The 13,507-nt window shown below is 45.4% G+C and overlaps 1 long non-coding RNA gene and 1 other non-coding gene across 2 annotated transcripts in view; both read left to right on the top strand.

The window, feature by feature from the left end:
* The window catches only part of LOC135904794 (uncharacterized), a 125,151-nt gene extending 118,807 nt beyond the window's left edge, over positions 1 to 6,344 (top strand). Inside the window, exons 2-3 of the long non-coding RNA XR_010565211.1 lie at positions 2,725 to 2,901; positions 6,233 to 6,344. This is a non-coding gene — a long non-coding RNA (uncharacterized lncRNA). The remainder of the gene's footprint in view (positions 1 to 2,724; positions 2,902 to 6,232) is intronic.
* A 3,771-nt stretch (positions 6,345 to 10,115) lies between these two features.
* TRNAS-CGA (transfer RNA serine (anticodon CGA)) lies at positions 10,116 to 10,188 on the top strand. Its single transcript has one exon. It is a non-coding gene; the product is annotated as a tRNA-Ser (tRNA).
* Positions 10,189 to 13,507: the final 3,319 nt, after the last annotated feature.

Raw genomic sequence — 13,507 nt, 5'->3', positions numbered from 1 at the left:
GTAGGCTCTATTCTGGCGCGTGGCCAGCAGCACACGCTTCCGGAGGCTCGTCGCAATGGAAATTCAAAACTCGCGCCTATCAGCTCCGCCAAAGCTGATTGGAAGTGCAAAGAAGAAAGACACTCAGTAACGTGGAAAGTTCGACGAGTTGCTGTTTAATCATCATACCTTGGTGGTGAAGCAGCCCACTGACACGGACACGGCGAAGACACACAAGAACAGCGAATGTCGCGTATTCTTGTGTGTCTTCGCCGTGTCCATGTCAGTGCTCTGCTTCACCAGCAAGGAAGGATGACACGCCAACATGGCTGCACTTCCGGCTTCAAAATGTGATGGCCGCGCCTCTCGTATTTTGTTTCTCTTTCGTCCATGATTGATGGTCATGACGGCACTACCAGTGAAGTGTCCGCCGCTGAAGACGACAACAGTGTGAAGGAGGGGACAGCAGACTACGGGGGAGGGCAGGGAAGAAGGTAGGAAAATGGGAACTTAGGTACAACATCCAGCGAGGAGGAGGAGGAGGAACAGCATCGAGTTGTTTCTGTTGGAAATTCCGAAATGCATAAATTAGGGTCGTTGATGAGAACGAGAGTTGGTGCAGGGCAAGCGAGTGCAGATTAACGCAATTCCGGGCCACCAGTCAATTGCGTGATTCCTCTAGTCAGCAGATACGTCGCACCCGCGAGACCTCACGACACCATCAGGAGTTGAATGTCTCCTTTCAACACAGCACTGAGATGTTCAAATACAGCTTTTTTTGTCCCCATCATGCAACAGTGGAATGCTATTCCTAATAAGGTTTGATCTTTACCGCCTATTGAATTCCTGTTGCATATTTTCAACCACTGATTTCGTAATGTATGTTGTCTTTCTTTCTTTTACCATCTTTGAATCCTGTACTTTCCGCTGTTGCGATACCCCTTCGTGGGAAACGGTACGTTGAGCTAAATAAATAAATACATAAATGCACTATTTAGCAAACGCGTTGGACGTCACTTCACTGGCCAAAAAGACATAGCTTAGACTGTTCACACACCGACTGATTCCGACCATGCGTAGAGTGCTCAGCGATCGAAATGGCATACTCAGAGCGTATGGCTGCCGGTGCTATCTGCGCAAGTGCTGAGCGCTGGGGATGCTGAGATAAAAAAATCGACGCCCTTTATAACGAACTGTGACCGCATGTGGACCCGCACAACAATTACCCAACGCTCATTGGTGGCACAAAAAGCTCCGGCATCACGTTTCAATCACTCGGCACCGTAAATACAGGACGTGCTCACTCTGCGCCACAAGGTGAATGCGAAAATATCCGAAGCCCATACCGTGGCGCATGTCCTTAAGAGAATTGCAGATGACGCACTAATCCTGCTTGGTTTTTTAAAGACTCTTGCCCTAATTTCGTCGTTGTTCTCCGGTATCCCCTATAAGAAATTTTATAGCTGGAGTTTGTCACGTGTCCTTCGTGGGATTAAAGAAGAATGTCACATGTCCACCAGAAAGAGGATACATTATTAGAATAGCTATGAAAATCTATTAGAAAACTGCGTGATGTGAGGACCGTAGTTTTATCAGCCGTGTACATTGCAATAAGCAGTCGCTAATTCACCGGGAGTGTCTGATAATTGCTTTCGAAATGTACAAATGATATCATCCTATATAATGCTTATGTATTCTTCAGCGCGACCGTGATGAGGAGGGGGATACGCAAAGAACGATTGAAAATCGGTTTGATTGCACACGACAGGCATTACCAAATCCTGTATGGGAGCTTATCACTGTCGTTGAAAAGTGCACAATAATTGCATTTTACCGGGGCAGGTATGAGGCAGAAACTTAGAGGTGAACAAAGAAGCTTTGGAATGAGTTAAGAACCGTGTAAAGAGTGATGGAAGGAAAATCGTTAGACGTAACGTTAAGGATAGGAAGAGACATTGAGCATCAGAGAGCACACAGGGATAACCCATATTCTTGCAGAACAAGAACGGAGATGGGCAGGCCATGTAATCCGCAGGGCAGACTACCGGTGGATGAATATGTACAGAACCGGTGGACCATAGTTACAGAATGGGTTCGAAGAGACGGGAGGCGCGTTTGAGAATGGCAAAAACAGAGGTGGGTTGATCAAATGAGAAAATTTGCATGTGCAAATTGGAATCAGCTAGCGCAAAGCAGGAGAAATTGGATATCCCTATCAGAGGCCTTCATCTTGCAGTGGGCATAAAAATAGGCTAATTATAATCATAATGATGATGTTCATCATGATGATTCTTCGTGGAATTAATTATTTCAGTTTTGCTTTTGGCGTGCATACTTCTACATCAGCAGCTATTTGCGATAGGAATGTCTTGTAAAGGAGGTCGCCATCTTCCTTTCCGTTAACTTGCGCACAGAAGAAATGGCTAGCGCAAATTAGGAATATATCAAAATTCCCCTGATTATCTTCCCTTCAATTCCATTTTGAAACCTCATTCACAGTCGCTGACCGAGGCATGCTGTGCTTGTTCATGTTCATAGGTTTCAAAAACACCTTGGAAGGAAGCATGTTACCAAATTTGCTAATGCGATAAATATTTTAAATGTAACTGATGGAATAGTTAGGCGCAGTCATACGTGATAGTTATGCATTTGTAACTGTTTAAAAGCACCGTCGAAAGAGCAGTTAGCTCCACATGGAAATCCCTTCCCATGCTTGAAAGGTTACATGCACTTCTTTTTCTGCAGTCACGGACGCGGTAAGGAAACCACGCCGAATCTGGCGGTGCTTGCAGAGACCTGAAAAAAGAAATTGCAGGACTGTGTTTACTCAGTACTACTGGTATCCTAAAAGAGGCTGCGAGGAGCACACTAGTTGCTACCCTGGGGGTTTCGTAAACAGGATTGACTGTATAGAACAATGTGGTGAGTACTGAATTTTCTTGTCATTTTGGCATTTCGTGTTAAGAGGATTGAAAGAGATACCGAAGAAATGAATTCGTAGACTCAGATCAAACTTGTCAGACATGAGCAGCTGTCGTCAGGTTAGTGGCATTTGAAGAAAAAAATTACGAATAATTTGTGAGAAAAATAGCTAATTAACGAAACGCAGCACGGCTTCTGGCGAACTACATAGCGTCGCTTACCCGGTCTTGATGCAGTGTTCAGTACGGCTTCCCGGCACCACAGGGCCACACGGGTTCTAGACACAATGAAACACCGTGAGGTAGCGGACAAGAACATTTCCTGTAGCTCACGCTGTCTGTTGGAACACATCGGCTTCTCAGTCATATGCTGAACGGTCGTCACTGGTTTTCTGTGTGTTCTCGACCGACTGAACTGTGCACTCGCTAATAAAGGCCCGTTTATCAAAACTCGCTTATCTAAGACAAACAGATGCATTGAAAAATTCCGCTCACACGTTCACCAGCACAAGCGAGCGTTACCATGCGTGGCTTGAATGGCATATCCAGGAACTAAAACACCATTATTCTTCGTCTTTGTGTATTTAGGTTAAACTAACGTACAGTTAACCGCAAAAGTTTACGAGACGCAGGATCTGCCAAGAAGCTGAATTCTCGCAAAGCGTAGTCACACAGCTTCGAATTAAATGCTCCAGCACGTAGTTGCCTTCGCCACCTACGCAGTGACTCATTAAATACGAAGTGTCACGCCCTAACAGGGCAGGAATTCACATTTGAAGGGGAAACCGAATCCCGTAGAGTTTTGCTGCTGACTGTACATATCGCAAGAAATGCCACGTGCGCGCGTAATGCCAAACGATACAAATGATGACGCTAGCGGAAGCAGATCCACATCGTTCGACACAGCAAATGCTTTTTCTTCCGTGTCACTGAAATTCTGAGGCTTCAGTGCGTGCATGTCGTCGCGGAGGGAAAGCGTGCCCACATCGCAGTACATGGTCGTTCAGCATTCGCGTAAAAATGTCAAATCATTATATATGTTGTCGTAGTGAGGGGCACCTAGCAATACACTGACTTCAGTTCTAAACTGCAGCTCACCGACGGCAACAGAAACAGAGCAGACAGGTGCGACAGTTGGTGGCCGAGCCCGCAGAAACTGACGTTTCGGTCTCACGCAAACACCACGTTTCTTTCAAAGCTATATTCTTAAAAAAAACAGCTTCTTCACACAGATTGCAGCGCCTCTATCGACAAGAGCGACTTTAGAAACACCAGATATAGAAACACATACTTTATATACAGACCGTCCCGCGACCCATCGTTCGCACCAGTTTCGTCCCAGTGGTGGCGGGAAACGGAAACGACGCGGTGATTGGTGAACGGCGTCTTCGTTATCAGCGGCGTCGCGAGAGTGCAATCTCATTCAAAGGACACACTTCTCTTTAGGGTGAAGTTGCTGAAACCGTGGTAGCGAACAAGGTAGTTTCAGCCATGTACACGTTGCTGAGAAAACGTATCCGATTATAATTACCTCTTTCAAAAATGGCATTGATTACAGCTGCCATAAACTGCCTCAGAAAAGTAATGTAGCAGTTAGTAGAAAGTAATCGATTACTTTACCGTTGCTTTAGTCCGTAGTTTTATTATCACCGCATAGGTACGTTAACTAGAACAAGCAGCCTTGGCTGTTTAAGTGCGTTCTCTGTAACAATAGAAATGTTGTTTATGTTCACTAAAAATTGATTTTTTGAAATCTCCTTCAGTATTCTTTCCTCATTTTCTAACGAAGGCTTCTGGCCGCGACACGGAAAGTTCGCTCGCTGTGTGTGTACTGGAAAGAAGGGCTGTATGTAACATGCGCACAACTTATGCGTTCCTTACTGGCGTGGCCAAGAGCCCCGCTTGGAACGCATGCACCCGTCACTAGACGCTCGCACACATTGTGTGTTCCTGCCCGCGCTATACTGTCGAGAGGCCAGTGATGTGCATATTGATGGACGAATTGCACAACCGGTCAGAGCTAAAAGGTCTAGGCCAGTGCTCCCAAAGAACACCTGCGCCGAGGGCCTTATTCGTGCTGCTACGATTGCTGCGGTCTACGGGACTTCACTATAGACTAAGAGCGCCACCCCCTACTGGTCTCTAGTGTATGCGGTTTGTTTGTGCTCATTTTTCTCTCTCTCTCCCTTCCGTTCTCTTTGTACTTTTATCCTCCTACTTCCTCCCCCCGTACAGGGTAGCCAACCACAACTACCTCTGCTTAACCGACATTCATTTATATGCATCCTTTCTCTGTTTTTTTCTCTCTTGGTGCCCCAATAAATATCTTTGCAAACGCCTATAACCCTAACCATAGTTACTGCTAAAGTTTCATCAGTATAAAAAAAATTTTGCCTCTTGCTTACTCTTGCTTAGTAATCACTAAACAAAACGCGTTACGGGGAAGTGCGGGGAAGTTCTGTATATGTTGCCGGCCTGTAGTCGTAAGACGACTTAACGGGTTGGCTTGAGACCCTTTATAATGAGATAACCTGCGATGTAGCCGCTGCTGTGTGTTTGGAAACGGCTATTCACTTAACCTGACGACTTATGATTTCTGACACAAAAGCCAACCTAAAGCTGCTCGCGCATTTTGAGGTGCGGGGATAAGTCGAATTATTACTCTTTATTATTGGAAGTATTTTTGATATATGAAACTCTTATACGATCTGGAGTTGACTGTGAGTTATATTTATGGAATACATGATCGGATTATTAGCTATGTATACTATTAACAAGTTACTAGAACCAATGTGTTAGTGTTGTTTGAAACAATTACCGCCAAAAATGCAGAGTTTCGTCTATAAACCTAACGTTGTGTCCACCTTTGCGTGTGGTTGCGCGAACTATTTAGTGAGCGCATCTTAAGAAAATAGAGAAAAAGAACTTACTGCAATAAACATCGAATGTGCAACCTGCTTCCTAGAACCTTCCCAGAAACAACATGTTGCTACAACTGATAGATGTAGGCTTGTGTTCTGTTTTCAGCTGACCAAACTTTATATGAAACACTGCGCAGTTTTATTATTTTGATGCTTTAGTTGCGTTCGTATTATTCTGTAATTGAATATAACTTTCTATTTCTCTTATAGTTGGGTTCATTTGCTTGTGTTGCTATCGTTTCGTGTGTAAAATATCTTTCCTCCATGAATTCCTCTGGTTTTTGTCTGTAGTGCGTGTTGGTACACTTATATTATGCCTGCTCACTTCTGAAATGCCTTAACAGCCTCAAAAGAGACAAAAAATAAAAATATAAATATGTGTCATATTCCTCTGCATTATTCTTATTTCAGGGCATCTCAAGAACTTGAAGCTACCAGGCTATGGAAACCGCCCTAGGCATGGCAACTAAAGAGGGGAGTGCCACATGCATTGTCAATTGACAGTAATAAATCGATGTAATTCCTGTTGCAGCATCAAAATATTTGTGTACACTCGGCAATTATCCCGTGATAGCAGCGCTGTTTCGATAGCGTGATAGTGTCTCACTCTGAGGTATTACGTTATGGCTCTCCTGCTGATTAGCGCCGACATTTTGTTCCCCTATACGTAACGGGCACTACAGGTTCTAGAAAAATTTAAATGCCCAGACGACCAGTCAGATATGCAATGTTCTAAAACATTTTAAGTGTTTTTTTTAATTGTGTGCCCATACTTAGTACAGTATGTCCGGAACTTCTGGAATCAGCCAAGGCTGTTAAAAAGATTAAGTATACCAAGCACGTATATGTCGTCTCTACTACTTACAAGTATTTCCAATTCGTCATATGGGACTTGCAAGCAGCGTCTGAAGATTCCACGAAACTGCGGATGCCAATGCTGAAATGAGAGTAGACGGTGGAAAAATATCGAAGTTCCTCTGGAAAAGCGAAGCACCGATTGCGATAGCAAATTAGTAGATAGTGGTACGAAGTAAGGATTGTAGTTTCATCACCCGCATCAACTTGTAAACATTCGCTTACTAACAAAATTAACAATGGTAGAATATGTAGGCATGGCTCATCAACGACGTAGAAAGAAACAGACGCACGGAGACAGCTCTGCCTTTGTGTGTCTGCTTCTTTCTATGTCCTTGTTCAGTCACGCTTACACATTCTGTTACTGATCCAAGCCAACTCCCCGTAAACGTGTTTTAACTAAATTATGCAGCACAGGTAAACATGAACAAACATCGCACGATGACAGCGGAAACTGTCTGTGAAAACGCTGGAGTTCGGAATCGCCGCAGTAGCCGCGAGCCAATTGAACTCCGTGCGTATGTCACTTCAAGGTGTACGAAACGTCGAAAGCACAGTGCATTCGAAGCCACCGGCACTGCACGGTCTCTTCAAACATTGCAGATCGCTTTGAACATGGAGCCTGCGCAGGTGCGCACTTTAGCCAAGCCGCAGACCGCTTTCAATACACAAGAGCGCCGACAAGGCGTTCCTACGGCGTCCGCCAAAGGCGTCTACTACGGCGTCCGCGACTCACGTGGCCAACGCCTTGGAAGACGTCGCGGTTGTCTCCACTCTGTATGGAGCGGTGGGCGAGGAGGGCATCGCGACACCGTAGCAGCCGCAGGAAAGAACGCCCCTCCTCCCTCGCCTCACCCCTCTGCCTCACGCGTCCCAGGAGAGGGCACGCATGCGAGCCGCGTTCCTCGCTCGCGCACGCGAGATTGAGCCACATTCGCCGGCTCGACCTCACACGCTTTCACTCATAGGGAACATCACGGTGACGCCGACGCCGACGGCGATGGCATGAATGCGCCTGGAGTGTCCATATAATTGGTATCGTAATAAATGTGCATGAAAAATTTCGACGATGATTAAGCTTCGGCTTCAGGAGTGGAACGCGATAGCATTCAAAGGTCCTTTACCGCTTGCCACGCTTCCCGGAAACTGCAGTGTGTGCACCTTAATTTTAAAGCTAAGCTTTCTTGGCCTCTTTTGCCAGCCTTCCGGACGCTGTTGCTATGGTACGTCTTGCCGTGTGGGCCGCTGGGTTTCTTGCCACACCACCACCCCCGCACATCACAGCCGGCACCGCCGCGTGCTGAGAAGCGTAGTTTTAGCGTATGTCATGTGCTGTGCTTGCTTTCCTATACGACAAAAGTGCAGGTGCTGGGGTGAGGAGGTCGCGTGCTGGGTTTTGATAGCGTAAACATTACAATGGTCCATAGCATAAAGAGGGCGCTTGGAGCTGGCGTCTAAGCAGCTAGGACACACAGACCCGAAAAAAAAGAGTCGCGTGGAAGAGGCGTGCCTTCGCTACGCCACGTAACCTGATGCAGCCAGCGAATGTATGTATACAATGTATGCATTCAATTTTATCACGATTAGTTAAATTACGTACAGCCCCATAATTGAATCAAAGTATAACACTTCTGCCGCGATGCGACGTACCATGTGAGGCAATAATAATGCTCAACACTCTCCGAGATTAAGAACAACGAGGGACAACGATGCCTCAAGCAAACGCGTCTCCGTGTGTGTTCTGTGTCTACGTAGACAAATAGTAGTAGTGCTCGCAAGAGAACGTTTAACATCGGCTCGCCACTGCAGTATTGGACTAAAGGCTGAAGAACTTACATATACGCCGCCAGCATCGCCGCTAATTATCGACACTCAAAGCAACCAGCACACACTAGCTTTATTTACAACGGTTTCTACAGTGCGTGGGATTCGCACACTTTGCTGCAGGGAAACGCTGGGGCTTGTAGAACCGACGCCGCTAGCATCGGCCGATTCTGAAAGTTGTGCAAAGCCGCACCAAAAAGTACATATTTTATGGTTTTGTTACTTTGTCGCACTTTTCATAATTAAGTCTGAGAAGACTGAATATATCAGCCGTGCACTGTCAGTGTTTTGTACCATGACATTTGTTTGTGGGCTCTTATTATCAAAACTCCGAGGATTAACTTTGTCAAGAATGTAAGAGAAGGCATGAGCAACTTAAGTGATAGAATGACGTGGCGATGTAACCCGCATATACGGCATGTCATATAGCAAGGCCTGGTGTATGTGTACCTAAATACTTACGGAAATTTTCGCTCATGGACAACTCTGCCGACACTGACACCGACAGTGGATTTTCTGCGAAACGGGGCCCTTAGCGCTACCGCGTTCAATTTATCCAGTATGAGGGGCTCATGAACACACGACAAAAATCAATAAATGTCTTCTTCAGCGCTGCAGACTCCTCGCAATTTACATACAGCTTCAAAAAGTGTGTTTTTTTGCTGTTGTGATGGAATATTATTCATACGAAGACAAGCTAAGCAATAGAGACCTCATGTTTAGCATTTAAGTGGTCTTTTTAATACTCTTGCTAATCGTAAGCTAATAGCTTGAACAGTGCAACAAGACAAGCACTAAAAAAATAAACCAAAACCTCAAGATGCTCATTGTGCACTGAAATTTATTGCAGCAAAGCTAACAATATACAAGTAACAGTCGCATGATCTTAACCCTCTCTCCATACATCATTGACCGATATGAAAAACCAACCTTCAAGTTAAATATGCAAGAATCGGGAGGAGTCACACGCATCAATTAAAAAAGAAAAAGAATACCGACAAAACATGGCAATGCAACTAACAGCAGAAAATGGAAAAAAAGCAGCAGCATTACAAAAATACAGATATACCACACAAATATTATTAGACACGAAGCAAATGTACTACTTCAACCCAGATGTAATAAAACAACCTCATTTTCTTGCAGTGATATGAATGGCTAGCAATATCTGATCCATTATTTATTATCAGTAAGCCTCCGTAATTACACACGAAATCTTTTAATGGCGCGCCGCAACAGAATAGTGCAGTATAGTCCATGTGTCACCCACAGTCACTAAAATGTGGGAATGCGCAAAGCACGTAAGTGAGCTGTGGTGTGCCCTAGAAATTGTATTCGAAAATTGTCCTGTCTAACTGACATAGTGAACTACGAGAAGAAAGGGGGTTAACCGAGGGGCCCGATGTTTATTAGTCATATTATAAGAAGCCAACAAACACTGACACCAAGGACAACATAGGGGTATTACTTGTGCTTAATAAATGAAATAAAGAAAGGATAAATTAATGGAAATTAATGTGGATGAAAAAACAATTGCCGCAGGTGGGAACCGAACCCACAACCTTCGCATTTCGCGTGCGATGCTGTACCAATTGAGCTACCGCGGGAGAACAGCGCCGCGGTAGCTCAATTGGTAGAGCATCGCACGCGAAATGCGAAGGTTGTGGGTTCGGTTCCCACCTGCGGCAAGTTGTTTTTATGCGAAGCATGTTACTAGAGCTCAACCCAGCTCCTCAGACGCGGCGGTGTCGCCTTCAATACCACATGACACCGTGACGTCACGACAGAGGAGAAACGGGGCTCCAACTCGCGCCGTCACTCGCGGCGTCGCGGCGGTATATAAGCAGCTGCGCTTGCCTCTGCTAGACACTCACGAGGTGAGATGCCTCCTGGAGACAGAGCTGCTCGTTGGAATGAGAAGCGAAGGTTGCGGCGTGCTACAGAGACTGTTTCTAGGTGGCTTTGCTACGGCGCAGCGACTACGCGCCCCGCATCGGACGCGGTGAGCGTTGAGCAACGCAGCGTTCGGCGTGACAACGAAATGTGCGCCTGAGCAAGCGCCGCACGCCTGAGCCGACGCCGACGACACCGGCTTTTCTGCGACACGAGCTCTTTAACGCTGTCGCGTTAAAATAAAGGCTAGTATGCTTCGTATCCTGGGCTTAACCTTAGCTAAGCCACAGCCAGTTTTGTTATCCACATTAATTTCCATTAATTTATCCTTTCATTATTTCATTTATTAGGCACAAATAATACCCCTATGTTGTCCTTGGTGTCAGTGTTTGTTGGCTTCTTATGATATAACATATTGAACCTAGCAGATAAAAGGAATAGAATACAAAAATTTTACCGTGATCGGACTGCCATGAATACATATTTCACATTGCATTCGTCTTGTATCGGGTCACTTCTTGATCACTCGCTAGTCTACCTGCTTCTCAAATTCTGTTAATATTAACCTTTGCTGATAACGCGACATTGATTTAAAACTTTGATGACACTTTCTTCAACTTTTCCAAAAGGGAATGCAACTGAAGTATCCCCGCCAGTGGCGTAGCTAGGTCACGTGGCACCCGGGGCCCTTAGGTCTTCTGTCACCCCCCCCGCAGGGTGTAGCCGGCGGAAAGAGGGGTGTCTTCAGACGTATATGACACCACCCCTCCCTCATTGGCCCCTTGCACCCGGGGCCCACGGCCCCCCGGCCCCCCCTGTTGCTACGCCACTGATCCCCGCCATTCTGTTACGGGGGTGAAGTTTGTGGGGAGATTGTGTTTTTAGTTTCATAAGTAACTTATTGTAGGTCAATGGAATAATATTCTGGGTACTCACATGATTTGTTTAGTCACGCTCTATTGCGCAAATTGAGCAAAGAAAGCGTACGGCTGTGGCTATATTGGGGGTTTAGCAACACTATTCTTAATTAGTGTAGAAAGTCATGAAGGGCATTCGTCGTTATCAGCCGATATCGCCAACAGACATGCTCACTAATAACATCTAGCCTGATATACAGGAATTTTAGCATCAGAACTTCAAATGTGAAGTTGATGTGTCGTCCTCGTTCCTGAAGAGCTGAACAACATCGACCCCAAGTTTGCTAATGCTGTGTTTGCCTATAAAACCAAATAGTATTCAACGTATCTGAATACTTTTTTTTCAACACAAGCTAAGAAGGTATTACTGAGCATGCGGGCTGCATTGAAGCGTATGGAGAGGCTTGATCTTGCAACACAATAATCTATTTCCTACTCTATGAGGGTGCACATTAAGCCTAAATTATGTAGATTCAAACAGCGTGGACTCGCGACTCTGCATCTTTCAAGAAGATCTAGTGCGCCACTTTGATCGTCATGAGCATGCAGTCAGCTAGCACACTACTTAAGGACGTGCACGGGACATGTGAGAGTATAAATCTTCCATGTGAATACCAAGCGCTGCGTACTGCCCCGGAGTGTGTTCTTGGGAACATTTTTACCACACTCAGAACTGGGAACAAGGAGCGGGTCCTCAATATCGAGCTTTTCCAAGTGAGTCTGCAAAAAAAGTGAAATTTTAAAAGCCATACTGATGGTTCCTGTGAAATCGTCGTAAATTAATTTTCCCTGCTTTTCTGTTTTTGCACTAACGAGACACACAGTGAGCAAATATTTCCCGTCTTAGCTTCACTAGAGACATGCGTGAAATAAGCTTCTTTATCAACGCGACAGCCTGAGATTTCATCTTAGTAGGATTCAGTAGTTGGAAGAATCATAAGGTTAATATATTACATATTCTATGTTCATATACGATTTCAAAAAGTAGTCAAGCATCCATAGAGGCAGCACTACACTAAGGCCACGCATGCGACCGTTTAATCACAAATATCTTGTTTGCGCGCAGCTCACATTCAGGCTATGTGTAGGCTACTGCGTGGCGCAGTGCAAAAATACGCGCAATATTTTGTGCCATTGCGACGTGCATGGCAGCTGGGCGATTGTCCAAAACACAGTGCAGACTATCCCCGTCATGCCATTGTCCACCATTTAAGGCTTTTTATTTATGGTAACAAACAGTCTGCCAACAACGATAAAAGAACACTGAAATGAAGGGAAAACGTATATGTCAGTGCGAAATATGAACGATTATTTCTGCGTAAGAATTCATGTTGTGGATGTCGCAGCGCTCGGTATCATGAAAGTTCCAGGACATCTGATTCCCGAGTCGCACACGTTTGAAGTGCTTCGCCTTCATGGTCGAAGCTCATTACATTGGCAGTACATTGAGTGTAAGCCCGTATTGCGGCATCGATCGCACGGCCGGTGTCGCCGGCGCCGACGTAAATGCGCGAATAAACATATAAGACCACGCTTTGTTCGAGCCATGAAAATTCAGGGATTGCCTTAGATATAAGCACGCAATGAAATGTCCGACTCATTGCCACTTGGTACGAGAAAGAACAGCCCTGCACCGTAAATTACTGACGCCAACATTACTACAGCTTCGACGACCGGAAGCTTGGGTTCCCAACAACACCGGTAGACGTGTGTGGAAAGAAGAAACGCAACTAATCCGAAAGTCTTTAATTTTATTTTTTTGACCAAATTATGGCAGTAAATGCGAAGTCAACATATCTATTTCCAGCGGTCGAACTTTCTTGGACCGGCCTGGCCTTATCTGCCGGTAGCTCCGCGGCACGGCGCTGCTGTCAGTTGAAGATGGCGGTTGTGCTTCACACATCCATGGTGTGCGACCAACGAATTGTGATTCGTTTTCTATGGAGCAAGGGACGAACGCTCATCGGAATTCACAGTTAAATAGGCCTACTTATGGGGAAAGGTGTCTTGCTTTGAGAAGTGTTAGGTGGCGGTGTTGTGAGGTCGCAAAAGGCCGTGTACACTTGCATGAGAATGACCGTTTTGGGTGGCCGCACATGTCGCTTTCTGACAAGATCATTTCCTATGTGGTTAAAATAGTGAAAGCAGATCGGCGTGTGTACCTCAAGGACATTTCCGGGAGCTTGGAATTTCGTAT

The sequence above is a fragment of the Dermacentor albipictus genome, chromosome 7 (genome assembly GCF_038994185.2).
Source record: "Dermacentor albipictus isolate Rhodes 1998 colony chromosome 7, USDA_Dalb.pri_finalv2, whole genome shotgun sequence".
NCBI lineage: Eukaryota > Metazoa > Arthropoda > Arachnida > Ixodida > Ixodidae > Dermacentor > Dermacentor albipictus.
This window is presented reverse-complemented; position numbering and strand designations above follow the sequence as displayed.